Here is a 15,707-nt window from a genome sequence, read left to right as displayed (position 1 = left end):
CTCGGCTCACTGCAACCTCTGCCTCCCGGGTTCAAGTAATTCTCCTGCCTCAGCCTCCTGAGTAGCTGGGATTACAGGCACGTGCCACTGCACCCAGCTAATTTTTGTATTTTTAATTTTTTAATTTTTTATTTTATTTATTTATTTTTTAAGGTCCTAGAAGAGACATTTACCAACTATTCTCTTGGAAGCCTAAGTTCAAAAGTTAGTTGAATAGGTAAATGTAAGGTGACTTTGTTTAGATGTTGCCTCACTACCACTGCTAAACAGAGAGTCCTTGAGAGCAGGAATCAAGCCTTATTCATGTCTATATCCCAGCTGCCAGCACAGTATCCAATGCAGCAGCAATGAGATTTATTTGCAAGCAACATAACCCAATGCCAGATACTCAAGCTGAAAAGCAACGAGTTAAAGGAGCTTGGGTATCTCACAGCATCTCTGGGAAGACTGGAGAACCAGACTGAGAGGCCACATAACTTCAAACGAGGCAGCCAAAAGACTCATAAAGATCCTGCTGCTGCCACTGGGCATTGACTGTGCAGCTTGCGGAGCCAACATTATGACTTGGGCCTGGTGCTGCCTCTGGAAACCTGGTGCTGCCCGACCCTCACAACAGCATCCATGTGATCACTCTAGCTGCTGGGCCAGATGCTTCTGCTGGCAAATACCTAGCAGCAAGGGAGGCTGAGAAGAATCTGGCCTTCTTTGGTTTCTTTTCTTTCTTTCTTTCTTTTTTTTTTTTTAGAAGAAGAAAGAAAGAAAGAAAAAGAAAGAATTAAAAAAAAGAAGAAAAAAAAAAGAATGAAGGAGAGGAAGAAAGAGGAAGAGGAAGAGGGAGAGAGAACAGGGGTGTTGCTTTATTGTCCGGGCTAAAATGCAGTCTAAAAATGGGTATGCCTGTAATTGTGTTTAATAATAGAGACATGAAAAAAAAATGAGGGAAGAAAATAACTAACAAGCAGCCAACCAATATTTCATTTAAACCTGTAAATAGGTGTGATGTGGTACTGATAAGAGTGTATATATTTTGTGTATTTAAAGTGGAGAGTTCTATAAATGTTAATTAAGTCTACTTGTTCTGGATCTGAGTTCAAGTCCTGGATACTGATGTTAACTTTCTGTCTCATTGATCTGTCTAATATTGATGTTGAAGTCTCCCACTATTATTGTGTGGGAGTCTAAGTCTCTTTATAAGTCTTATATACCTGGGTATTCCTGTATTGGGTGCATATATATTTAGGATCTTTAGCTCTTCTTGTTACATTGATCCTTTTATCATTATGTAATATCCTTCTTTGCTTCTTTTGATCTTTGTTGCTTTAAAGTCTATTTTATCAGCAAAAATTGCAACTTCTGCTTTCTATTCATTTATTTATTTTTGCTCTCCATTTGGTTGGTAAAATTTTCTCCATCCCTTTGTTTTGAGTCTTTGTGTATCCTTGCATGTGAGATGGGTCTGGACGTAGCATACCAATGGGTCTTGGCTTTTTTTGCCTGTCTGTGTCTTTGGATTGGGGGATTCAGTCGATTTAAATTTAGAATTAATAATAATATATGTGAGTTTGATATTGCCATTTAATGTTAGCTGGCTGTTTTGCCCATTAGTTGATGCAAATTCTTAATTATGTTGATGTTCTTTATTTTTTGGTATTTTTTAGAAAGGCTGATACTGGTTGTTCCTTTCTATTTGTAGTGGTTCTTTCAGAAGCTCTTGTAAAGCAGGCCTGATGGTGATGAAATCTCTGAGTGCTTGCTTGTTCACAAAAGATTTTATTTTTCCTTCGCTTATGAAGCTTAGTTTGGCTGGATGTAAAATTCTGCGTTGAAAGTTCTTTTCTTTAAGGATGTTGAATATTGGCCCCCACCCACTTCTGGCTTGTAGGGTTTCTGCTGAGAGATCTGCTGTGAGTCTGATAGGCTTCCCTTTATGGGTAACCTGACCTTTCTCTCTGGCTGCCCTCAGTATTTTCTCTTTCATTTCAGCCCTGGTGAATCTGGCGATTATGTGCCTTGAGGTTGGTCTTCTTGAGGAATATCTTTGTGGTGTTCTCTGTATTACGTGGAGTTGAATATTGTCCTGCCTTGCTAGGTTGGGAAAGTTTTCCTGAATAATATCCTGAAGCGTATTTTCCAGCTTGGATTGATTCTCTTTGTCACATTCAGGTACACCTATCAAACGTAGATTAGGTCTTTTCACATAGTCCCATATTTCTTGGAGACTTTGCTCGTTCCTTTTTATCCTTTTTTTCTCTAATCTTGTCTTCTCGTTTTATTTCATTAAGTTGGTCTTCGACCTCTGATATCTTTTCTTCTCCTTGATTGATTCGACTGTTAAAACTTGTGCATACTTCGCGAAGTTCTCGTGTTGTGTTTTTCAGCTCCATTAATTCACTTATATTCCTCTCTAAATTGTGTATTATTGTTAACATTTCATCAAACCTTTTTTCAAAGTTCTTAGTTTCCTTGCATTGGGTTACAACAAGTTCTTTTAATTCCCAGAAGTTTCTTATCATCCACTTTTTAAAGCCTGCTTCTGTTAATGGAACCCAGTCTTTCTCCATCAGGCCTTGTTCTGTTGCTGATGAGGAACTGTGATCCCCTGTAGAGGGAGAGGCGTTCTGATTTTGAGTATTCTCAGCCTTTTTAGGCTGGTTTCTTCCCTTTGTTATAGATTTATCCATCTGTGGTCTTTATAATTACTGTCTTTATAGTTGGGTTTCTGAATGGACGTCCAACTTGTTGATTTCTGGTGCTAAAATCTGAGCAACCCACTGCGCCGGCCAAAACAGTGGCGTTATGATTGATGGTGCTTTTCTGACTCTGCACCAAGAACCACTGCACTAAGGCAGCGGCAAAACCACCTCGCCAGCCACAAGAGTCGCGCTGGTGACCCGTGGGGCTCCTCCGCTGGGAATCTCCTGGTGCGTGAGCAACAAAAGTTGATCTGAAAGTGTGGCGTCCTCTCGTTCTCTGCGCTTTCAGTGGGAGCTACAATCCTGAGCTGCTACTGATCAGCCATCTTGGATCTCTCTCTGTATTTTTAGTAGAGATAGGGTTTCACCCTCTTGTTCAGGTTGGTCTCAACCCCTTGCCCTTGTGATCCACCTGCCTCAGCCTCCCAAAGTGCTGGGATTATAGGCGTGAGTCACCACTCCTAGCCATATTTCATTCTTTTTATGGCTGAATAATACTCCACTGTGTGTATATACCACATTTTCTTTATCCATTCATATCTGCTGTCAAACACTTGGGTTGATTCCATATCTCAGCTATTGTGGATACTGCTGTGATAAATATAGGACATCTCTTTGATATATGAATTTCCTTTCCATTGGATAAATATCCACTGGTAAACAAAAAAATCCTTAAATTCGCATGGAACCCCAAAAGACTCTGAACAGCCAAGGCAATCTTGAACAAAAATATCAAAGCTGGAGGCATCACACTACGAGATTTCAAAATATGCTACAAAGGTTTAGTAACAAAAACAACATGGTCCTGGCATAAAAAACAGACACATAAACCAATGGAACAGAATAGTGAACCCAGAAAGTAATATATGTATATAATCAACTGATTTTTACAAAGGTGCCTAGAACAACTCATTGAGAGAAAGGATAGTCTCTTTAATAAATAGTGCTGGGATAACAGGACAGTCATATGCAGAAGAATGAAACCAGACCCCTATCTCTCACCTTGTACAAAAGCAACACAAAATGGATTAAAGACCTAAATGTAAGACCCCAAACTATAAAAATACTAGAAGACAACATAGGGGAAATGCTTCAGGATGTTGGTCTGGGGAAGGATTTATGAATGAGACCTCAAAAGCACAGGTAGCAAAAGCAAAAATAAATATGATTAAATCAAATTTAAAAAAGCTCTGTACAGCAAAGAAAACAATCAACAGAGTGAATAGACCACCTGGTGAATGGGCGAAAATATTTGCAAACTATTCATCCAACAAGAGACTAATATCAAGAATATACGAGGACCTCAAACATCTTAACAGCTACAAACAATCCAATCTTTAAAAATGGGCAAATGATCTGAACAGACATTTCTCAAAAGAAGGCATACAAATGGCCAACAAACCTATGAAAAGATGGTCAACATCACTAATTATCAGAGAAATGCAAATCAAAACCACAATGAGATACTATCTCACCCCATTTAGAATGGCTACTATTAAAAAGACAAAAAATGGCAGATATTGGGGAGGATGTGTAGAAAAGGGAACACTTAAAACGCTGTTGGTGGGAATGTAAATTAACATACCCACTAGGGAGAAGAGTATGACGGTTCCACAAAAAACTACAAGTAAATCTACCGTATGATCCCACTTCTATTTTATACTTTGACACCTGCTTCACAGTGATATTCTCTACCCTAATTCCAGCTGTGATAGTGAAAGATTTTATTGCCTTTGTGGAGGATCACAAACTTTATAGTCTCATGGGTTTTTGATGGGTTCTTCAGTGATAAACACTTCTAGATGAGTGGCTCACTCCCCTGACTGTACCATAGAACTTGCCAGTCTTTCAGTCAATGAATATTGGTTGAATGTCTGACCTGTGCTAGAGTCTGGTGATTCAATCATGAACGACATAGCTATGATACTTGCTGTCATGGACCACTGACACCTTCAGTGTTTCCTCATTATGGTTCCTCATCTTAACTACAGAATGCAGAAAGTAATTTGTGATTATTATTTCAATCTTTCCAGGGCTGTTATATAACTAGTAGCATTCTAGCTGCATAAGGGAGAAGTTAATTCATTATATACAGTAGAAGTTCTGGGGTCATGGTTCTCACTGATGAACATTACTTAGGAACTTGTAGAAATGCAAATTATCAACCACCACCATAAACCTACTGAATTAAAACTCTAGGCCAACTGCAGCGACTTACGCCTGTAATGCCAGCACTTTGGGAGGCTGAGACAGGTGGATTACCTAAGCTCAGGACTCTGAGATCAGCTTGGGCAACATGGTGAGACCCTGTCTTTACAAAAAAAATACAGAAACTAACCAGGTGTGGTGGCATGTGCCTGTGGTCCAAGCTACTTGGGAAGCTGAGGTGGGAGGATCTCCTGAGCCCAGGGAGATTGGTGCTACAGTGACCCATGATCACACCACTGCACTCCAGGGTGACAGAGCGAGACTCTGTCTCAAAAAATATATAAACAAATATATGTGTGTATATTATATATACACACATATATGTGTATGTATTTTAAATGGTTGGTGGAAAAAAGAATAGTATTTCATAATATGTGAAATTATATGAAACTCAAATGTAAGTGTCCATAAATAAAGTTTATTGGAACAGAACTACACCTATTCATTATGTACTGTCTATGCTTCTTTCATACTAAAATGGCAAAATTGAGTTGTGGCAGACTGTGTGACACAAAAGCCTAAAATATTTATTATTTGGCTCTATACAGAAAATAAAAAATTGACCCTTAGACTAGAACTATGAGGACAGGGGCTGCTTATTTATTGTTGTATTCCTAGCACCTAGTACACTCTATGACACATAGGAAGGACTCAGAATTTTCTCTTTTATACATCCTTATGTAGGAAAGTGGGAACTATGAGTAACTGGTTTTCTTGATAGTTATATTTTTCATGGTCACCTAAATTGGCATATGACATTGCATTCAGTCTATTACGATTATGGATATTTGTAAGACTCTTCTTAAATAACTAATCAATTTTGGGTACACTGATCAAAAGGAAAAAATCTGGTTTTTATTATATGAACCTAGTATCCAGACCTTGGACCAGAATGAAGATTATGAAAAGGAACTACCATATCTTTGAGCCTTGTCTAGGCCACCTGCCAGCCTCCCTAGCTGTCTTGTTTCTGTTGTTGTCATAATACTCCTGCCATCTATAATTAAATGGAAGGGGTTAAAACTGTTGAAACTTGTTAAAACTGAAATTGTCCTATCTTGTACTAATATATCAGGGATAGGAAGATGTTTACAGTTGGCACAGTGTTAGAGAAGTCCTGGAAAGGCAAGAGAGAGAAAAATAAAAATAATATAAAGCAAAGGTGGGGTAAACTATGGTCTGTGGCCAAATCTGGCCTGCTAAATATTTTTCCAATTAACATTTTATGGGAACACAGGCATGCTCATCTATCTACGTGTCATCTATAGCTGTTTTTTTTTTGTTTGTTTGTTTTGTTTTGTTTTTAACACCAACATGGCAAAATTGAGTAGTTGCAACAAACACTATATGGTCTACAAAACCTAAAATATTTACTACCTGGCCCTTTACAGACTAAGTTTGCTGTCCCGTGGTATGAAGCATCCTCTAAAAAGAAGACCTTAGGGTTCTATCTAAAGGTTTAAGACTGAAAAAGAAGCATCATAGTCTACAAATGAGAATGAATTTAAAAATCACAGAATATTTAAGCCAATAAACATGGTAAGGAAACTGATGGGTTCTTGAGATTCAATTATTTTTTCAAATTTGGGCGATGATGTGGTTTGTATAGGGTAAAATGAATGGTACTATGGGTTCACACAAGTGTGTGTTTGCTTGCTTGCTTCCTTCTATTCACAAGATATTTATTAGGTGCTACCTTCATCTAGATATGGAGTTAGCTGTTGGAGATACCATGGAGAATAAGAAAGACACATTCCCTGCCCACATGGTACTTATAAATCTGTTGTGTTTGACTTTGACGCAACCCCTACAGATCGTGTGACTTGGAGTAAGTTTATATAACTTCTTTAGCCATTCTTTTCCCATCCATATAATGAGAACACTAATGTCTCTTTTGCAAGTTTGTTGTAATGAACTTGCAATGTTGTAATGTCATGTTGTAATGTTGCAAGTTTGTTGTATACCCCTTACCTAACCAGCCCTCTCCAATGTCCTAATATCTCTGTTTCTGTCTATGGCATCTTTCCCATCCTTGCCAATCAAGCTCACAATAATCGAATCCTCTTAAATTCCCTCTTTTATTCCCAGTAGTCCCCAAGTCCTTTCTGAGCTCCCTCTGCAGTGTTTCTAATATCCATCTCATGTATGTGTATTATATGTATATGTATATATACATATAGGTATATATATATGTATATATGTATAGGTATATATACATATAGGTATATATGTGTGTGTGTATATATATAAATATATATACATACACATATATATACCTATATGTGTATGTATTTGTGTATATATATTTTTATATATATAAATATGTATATGCACAAATATATACACATATAGGTATATGTGTGTATAAATATAAATATATACACACACACATATATACCTATATGTATATATACCTATACATATATACACATATACATAAATATATACCTATATGCACATATAATATACTATATATGTATATTATATGTATATGTAGATATATAATATATAGTCATTCAAATAATATTTATTGAGTGCCAACTATGTGCTAAGCATTATTTTAGGTATTAGTGATACATCAGTTAATACAACAGATTTAAAGGAAGATCTTACCTTCATGTAAATTACCTTTTAGGTAAATATATGAAAGTACCTGAAACAGAGTAGCCATTTGGTAACTGCTCTTTTCTTTTCCCTGAGTAAAATGGAAGGCAGTGCTTATCCTTCAGTACTGATTTTAGCAGGGAGTACAATACTGGTTACAATTTCATTACACAACTCATAGACCAGGTATTATTATCAATCACATAGTACCCTAATAATTGTCAATCAGAATGATCATTAGGTTGGATAGCTCAAGTTGTGAAAATGACTGGTCCTGAATTCGTTCATTTCTCTTTTCTTAAATGTGCCTCTTTGCCTTTGTATACTGTTTCTTGATCTAGAAAGTTATCTATCACTCTTGGCAAAACAAAGACTGAAGTCAAGCTCCAGTCAAAGGAAAATGTACTGCTAGAGGTAAAAGAGGGTTTTGTAATTACTGTATTTAGTGACCTCATTTTATATATGAGAAGACTGAGGCCTAGAATGAAAAGGGACTTTCCTAAGGCCACACAGCTACAGAGTTAGACTAGACTAGTACCAACTGCTTCTTCTTATGAGTCAAGGTCTCTTTCCACTGTTTCTGGGATGTTTCACATTTGCTACCTCCTCTAGAAGTCTTTCTGTACTTGAGGGAAATGTCTCCTTTCTATACCTAAAGTAAGTTTGTGATTCTATCTTCTGCCTTAACTTTTTCCTCTGCCAATTCATCTTTTATGAATTGATTCACTTCCAAAGGTTTCACCTTTCTCCTAGATATAGGAGACTGCCAGATCTCTCTCCCCAGCTTTCCCTTCTTCCTGAGCTCCAGACTTCCATTCCAAGGTGTACATTGCCCCTTACCCAGCCACCTCCCTTCAATGTCCCAATATCTCTATTTCTGTCTATGGCATCTTTCCCATCCTTGCCAATCAAGCTCACAATAGTAGAATCCTCTTAAATTCCCTCTTTTATTACCAGCAGTCCCCAAGTCTTTTCTGAGTTCCCTCTGCAGTGTTTCTAATATCCATCTCATCTGTCTCCTTTGTCTTTTTCCTGCTACTGCCAGGGACTCATTACCTCTTGTCTGGATGCCCTCCAACCCATTCTCTGCACTTCTGCCAAATTAATCTTCCTAAAGTACATCTCTGTATTTATTTCAATCAGCAATAATTGTGCTTTGGGTAAACCTCATGAGTTATGAGGTCTCTATTGTGCTTACCCTGGCTCATATCATTCCCTTTCTCAAAAAAGTCCCAACTGCCTCCAGAAATAAGTCCAAATACTTCATCGCAGCATTTAAGACCCTGTATAGATGGATCTACATAAGTTTTTTCTACCCTTATCTTTCTGAAACCCAAAGGGGTATATCTTAAAAGAATGTATCTCCTCACTTGGACATACCCAATTATTTCTCAGGTGTCCTAGACCTCATTCTCCTCTACTTTTTAAAGAAATCTTGCTCCTTTAATTTCCACTCTCCCTTTTTGAGGCATTTTCAACCTGTTACCCTTCTGTTGTCCTACTTATTTCCTCTAAGTCGAAAAACCAGCTCAGGTTTCTCCCATTTCGAAAACACCTTTCCCAGACCTATAGTCATCTTTAGGTATTGTGCTTTTTTTCTTTCACAGGTAAACTACTTTGAAAAGTTGTTTTCACTCACTATTTCTACTCCTTCACCTTCCATTCACAAGCATAATCCATAACAATTTAACTTGGATCCCCCACCATATCCCCAAGTGACTCTGGTCAGAATTACCAGTGACTTATTAATTATTTAAAACAATGAACTCCTTTCAGTTCCTGTGTCACTTCACGTCTGTATTATTAGTGTCCTAGGGATGTCACAACAAAGTGCCAGACTGCATACCTTAAAATAGCAGAGGTTACATAGTTCAGGATACTGAAAGTCTGAAGTTCAAGTGGCGGTAGGGGCATGCTCTCCCTGAAGGGTCTAGGGGAGGATCCTTCCTTGCTTCTTCCTAGCTTCTGGTGTTTACCAGTAACTCTAGGCATTCTTGGCTTGTAGACATAGCGCTCCAACCTCTGCCTCCATCTTCACATGGCCTTTTCCCCTGTGTCTCTGTGTGTTTGTGTCTGTGTGGTCTTCTTATAAAGTCACCAGCCATTGGACTTAGGGCCTACCTTAGTCCAGTATGATTTCATAATAACTAGACATCTGCAAAGGCTCTGCTCCAAACAGGTCGCATTCAGAGGTTCTGGGTGAACATTAATTTTGCAGGGGCACCATTCAACTCAGTACACCTTCTCATCAGCACTTACCACTGTTGAACATGACTGTCTTCTAAAAATTTTCTCCTCCCTTGGCTCCAGTAGCACTATGCTTCCTCTGGTTTTTCTTTGCTTTCTCTTGTCTGTTCCTTTTTTATGGTTCCTCTTCCTCTGCTTGCCCCTTATGTATAAATATTCTCCAAAGTTCTGCGCAAGTTTTTCTACTATTCTAATACTATACATTCTGGGTGATTTAATTCATTTCATGACTTAATTTAGCAAATAAAAGTTCTGAATCTCTGACTCCATCCCATACTTCTTTCTCATTTATACCACTTGTTTCTAGGTATCTTCATATTTACACCCCACATGTATCTCCCAAACTCTACATGTATATGCTAAAGTTATTAACTTCTACCTCCAAATCCTGATAAAATCTGCTTCTCCTCCTGTGTGCCTCTTTAAATGTGAATAATTCACAGTGAACCCAGTTTTTTCATCTCCTTATTGCTATATCTAATTGAGCAAATATTGGCCATTTTTATATATGCTGAAAACTTCTCAAACTTCTCTCTCTTGTTGCTCACTGCAAGTCTCTCAATTTGTTTACCTACCTCCAGTTTTGCCATGCTCCCTACTTCCTGAATTTTTTCTCCACAGTGCAACCAGAGTCATCTTCTAAAACACAAACCTCAGCATGAAATCCTAACTGACCAAAACCTTTCAAAGTTCTCTATTTTGTTAGGTTAAAATCCAAACCCCTTAACTTGGTGAACAGGCCCTTTAAAATAGAACTACTATTTATTGCTGCCATCTCCACACAAGCTTGCACGTTATGTTATGGACACATTCAACTGCTTATATTTCTCCCATGTATTTGTGTATTCGTCATGGTTCTCTAGAGGGACAGAACTAATAGTATATATATATATATATATATATATATATATATATAATAAATATATCTCTCACACACACACACACATATATATATATATATATATATATATATATGAGCTTATTAAGTATTAACTTACACAATTACAAGGTCCCACAATAGGCTGTCTGCAAGCTGAGGAGCAAGGAAGCCAGTCTGAGTCCCAAAACGGAAGAACTTGGAGTCTGATGTTCAAGGGCAGGAAGCATCCAGCACGGGAGAAAGGGAGAAAGATGTAGGCTGGGAGGCTAGGCCAGTCTCTCCTTTTCATGTTTGTCTGCCTACTTTATATTTGCTGGTATCTGATTAGATTGTACCCACCAGATGAAGGGTGATTCTACCTTCCCCAGTCCACTGACTCAAATGTTAATCTCTTTGGCAACACCCTCACAGACACACCCAGGATCAATACTTTGTATCCTTCAATCCAATCAAGTTGACACTCGGTATTAACCATCACATCCAACTATAACATATTCTCTCATATCTCTGTGCCTTTTTACATTCTGCTCCTTCTTCCCAAAATGATCACTGCTCCTTTCTCTTCTTTGTTTAGCTAACTCTTACTCAACACTGAAGACTTAACCTAAGCTTTACCACTTCTAAGAAGTGTTAGGGTTGACATCTCCAGACTGTATTATGCTTCCTCCCATAAACAACACCTTTTAATTTCCTCTATCTAGAATCATAACAGCCTGTTTGCTTGTCTACTTCCCCCCTGTAAATTTTGGGTAGTGTCCATGTGTTATTTTTCCTCGTATCTTTAGTATAGCCATCATAGTGCTTAGCAGGGTTACATGCTAAATACTCATTGAATAGCTAATTGACTGGAATGGAATGTGTGCCAGTCAAGGGCAGTAAGAGTCATTACAGTGAGGATTAGAGGCTGAGACTTTCAGGGGTATTGGGTTGTCAGGCATGCAACTACTTGAAAGTTGAGGCCGTGGATTCAGCAAAGGAAAGGGATATGAGTCAAAGATGAGTGCAAGGTTTCTTGCCAAATAGACTGAATGGAGTTAAAAGAGACTCGTTACAAATACTCTTTATAAGAGCTAGTATTTGTTGAGTGCCTCTTAGATACTGAGCATTTGGCTAGGTACTTTGTATGCATTATATCAAAAAGAAAGAGTAATGAGCTAGTTTTAGACATGTGGAGTTTGAAGCATTTGTAAGACATCCAAATATAAAGGACCAGTAGGCAGTTGTAACTATGGTTCTTGGGTACAGGAAAGAAAAAAGGACTCAATAATTAAATTGAAAGTTACTTGGGTCAATGGTAATTGAAGCCATTGGGATAGATGGGATCTCCCAGAAACAGTAATGTAGAGAAGAAAAGAAGATGATTGGGGACAAGATTCTGGGGGACATATGTGAGCTAAAGGCAAAGAGAGGAACCATTCATTCATTCATCTGACAAATATTTACTAGGCTATATTCTATGTTGGGTACTATTTTAGGAACTGGGGGTATATCAGTGAACAAATGGAGCTGATATTCTAATAGAAATGGGAGAAGTAGACAATAATCGCAAATAGGCAAACATATATCCATTAGTGGTAAGTGCTGTAAAGGAAAATAAAGCAATGCAAAACCATATAAAATGACTAAATGTGGGTGTGGGAGGTACAGCAGGGGCAGGAGAGACTTTAGCTTATTCAGGGAAGGCCTCTCTGAATATATTTGAACGGAGAGTTAAATGATAAGAAAGAGGCAGCCATATAAATATCTGGGGAGAAGAGCTTTCCACCCAGAAGAATATCAAGTACAAGAGCCCTTAAATGGAAAAACACATGTTGTTTTGAAGGGTCAGAAAGAAAATTTTGAAACTGGAGCGTGGTAAGCAAAGGAAGCATGAAAGGAAATGAAGTTGGAGAGGAAGTCAGGGACATAATCACATAGGGCCTTGTAGGCTCTAGTAATAAGTTCAAATTTATTCTATTTGCAGAGGGAAGCTGTTAGAGAGCTCTAAGCATAACAGTGGTGTGAGTGGTTTTGGATTGGCAGATGTTCACCATGGCTGCTGTATGGGAAACAGACTGTAGGGGGCGGAGAGGAAGCAGGAAAACTTACTAGGAAGCTACTTGAAATAATTCAAGCAAGAAGAGATGGTAATGAGTTGGATTTGGATTTTAGTGATGGAGTTGGTAAAAAGTTGTTGGATTTAGGATTTGTTTTGGAGGACTTGCTAATAGATGAAACGTTGAGTTGGGCACGGTTGTGGCAGGGAATGGGAAGGCAAGGAATAAGCGGTTCCTTGGGTTTTGACCTGAATAACTGGGTGGTACCAGTTACTGAGGTGGGAAAGAGTGGAGGAGAAACAAGTTTTATGGGTAATGAGAAGAAGCAGGAAAGAAATAGCTTGGTTTTATACACATTAGCTTTGTACATGTATTGACATGTCTGTTGGACAGCTACATGCTAATATTAACTAAGAAATTAGAAGAGTCTAGAATGCAGAAAATAGGTCAGTGTTAAATATTTAAATTTTGGAGTCACCCTCTGATAACGCTTGACATCAGGTGAGAACATTAATGGGGTAAGTATATTATAAAATGTTATTATATTAATGTTAAAATTCCTGGATTTAATAATGGTATTGTAATTGTATAAGAAACTGTCTGTCCTTAGTAAAGACAAACTAAAGTATTTAGAGGTAAAGGGGCATGAGTTCTGCAACCAACTCTGAACTAGATAAGTAAATACATACATATATGTTAATGTATATGTCTAGAGAGAGAGTAAGTGACAAAGCAAATGTGACAAAATGTAATCAGTTGGCGATTCTGGATAAAGGCTACACAGGAATTCCTTGTACTGTTCTTGCAACTCTATCATACATTTTAAATTATTTCAAGGTAAAAAAAATTAAATATAAGTTAGACCAGTTGAGGAGGCAGGCTCTAATTTTGGCAGGAGCTAAAAACATGGACATTACGAGGAAATTAAATCTTGATAAAATAAAGTGACCTTTAATTTTTTAAGTGTAGACAGGAAAGAGAAGAGGTCCTTGTATTGAGCCCTCGGATATGCCAATATTTAGAGATAGAGCAGATGAAGAAAAATCCAAAGAATAGGCTAAGGAGAAGTGGCCAATTAGGTAGGAGAAAAACCAAATGAGAGTGGTATCCCACAATGCAAGTGAAGAAACTGATTCAAGAAAGAGGGAGTATTCAGCTGTGTCAAATGTTGATGAGACATTGATTCTGAGAATTGACTATTGATTTTGGCAACATGAAGGTCATTGGCAACCTTGACAATGGAATGTTGGAGACAAAAGCCTGAATGGATTGTTTCATAAAAGAATAGACAGTGAAGAAGTGAAGGCAGTAAGTCTTTCAAGGAATTTAGTTGTAAAAGGAGTACAGAAAAATAGCGTGTTAGCTAGAGAGGCAATTGGGATAAATATATGGTGATCTTTGTCAGTTAATAAAATTAATTTTTAAAAGAAAGAAATAAATTCCAGTGTCTGATAGCACAGTAGGGTGACTATAGTTATCAATAATTTATTGTAGATTTCAAAATAGCTTTAAGAGAAGATTTGGAATATTCTTAACATGAAGAAATGATAAATGTTTGATTGATGGATATTCCAATGACTCTGATTTGATCATTACATATTATATGCATGTATCACAATGTCAGATGCCCCCAAAGTATGTACAATTATTATATATCTATAAACATACATGCACACAAAACGATATATATGTTAAAGGAACATATAAAAGTATATTAAACATAAGAGGGGAAATTTTAAAATCACAAATATTAAATATCTGACTGCTAATGGAAATAGTTCAGTGGCAAGGGATAAATTGATGGTATAGAAAAGAAATTGACAGCATAGACAAAAATAATTGCAGCAGAAAGGTCCTTTGGAAGATCAGATCAGAAGTGGGGAGTTGAACTTTGTTAAGAATAAGGATAATTCACCCATATTAAGACGTGATGGAAAGAAGAGGAAGTTCTTTTCTCAGTGCTTATCTTTTTAAATCAAATGTAAGGAGAAGTTGTTCACTGAGAGAAAAGGGAGAAAGTGATGTAAAGGAGAAAAAGAAAGGACATTCAGAGATGTAAGAGGAGACGTGGGAGAGTGGTGTCATGGAAACCAAGGACAGAGAGAGGTTTTCAAGAAAAAGCAGTCCAACAATCAATAGTGCTAAATATTCTTTCATTCGAGTTGGATAAATATTGAAAAGAGACTATTGAGTTTGCTAATTCAGAGGTTACTAGTTGACTTTGGCAGAAAAGCCTTTATTAAAACAGTAGGAGCAGAGGCCCAATTTCAGTGAAGAGTGAATGGGAGGTAAGGAATTGTATATGCAAACAATTTTCTTTAGAAAAGAAAAATGGCAGGGGATAAATTAGGGAGAGGGACCTATTTATCTCCTGTATTAGACTGTGAATTCTTGAGAAAGAGCATGTCATATTCACATAGTTTAGTGACTTATGTAGGGTATGACACTGCTAGTTTTCAACAAAAGTTGAGTATGAGAGTGAATGAATAAGTTCTGCACCCAGACAGAGTCAACGAAATCTAAGATGTTCTGAATTGGATCTGTTCTGCCACTCTCAAAACATGTAGTTAGAAAAAATCACTGAGAAAGTGTTCTGTACTCGAGAGAAGTAGAAGAGTGGAGGTGACAGGATGTCATTGAAATGCAATTTGTGGTCCCTGGACACCTACCCCACTGCCCATCGTATAGGCAGAGACCTGGAAGGTCTGACCCCAGAACTGCAAGAAATTCCTTGGTGTTTTCTGCATAGGGTAGGAAATACTGAGATGGCTAGAAGTTATGATGGGGTTGCAGTGTGCTCTGCTGAGTTTAGCTTAAGAGTCAGCCATGGTGGAGAGAGGAGAGAATTCAGTATGATAGGCACATAGCTATATTTGAAGGATGTAAATACAGCAACAAAAGAGAAATTGCCTAGAATGAGATCAGGGTAGATCAGAGCATAGTTAGATGAACTCAAGACAAGGGCTATTTAGGCTATCAGAAACCATATTGATGCTGAAAATTACTGGAGCGTGGGCTAACCTTTGAGAGGAAATAGTG

At 37.6% G+C, this 15,707-nt stretch overlaps 1 protein-coding gene across 3 annotated transcripts in view; it reads left to right on the top strand.

Moving 5' to 3' along the window:
- Window positions 1–15,707, top strand: part of SHROOM4 (shroom family member 4) — a 127,947-nt gene that overhangs the window by 14,747 nt on the left and 97,493 nt on the right. The gene's annotated exons all lie outside the window — the stretch shown is intronic.

Source organism: Sapajus apella, unplaced genomic scaffold (genome assembly GCF_009761245.1).
Source record: "Sapajus apella isolate SASKATOON/1434 unplaced genomic scaffold, GSC_monkey_1.0 scaffold103, whole genome shotgun sequence".
Taxonomy (NCBI): Eukaryota; Metazoa; Chordata; class Mammalia; order Primates; family Cebidae; genus Sapajus; species Sapajus apella.
This window is presented reverse-complemented; position numbering and strand designations above follow the sequence as displayed.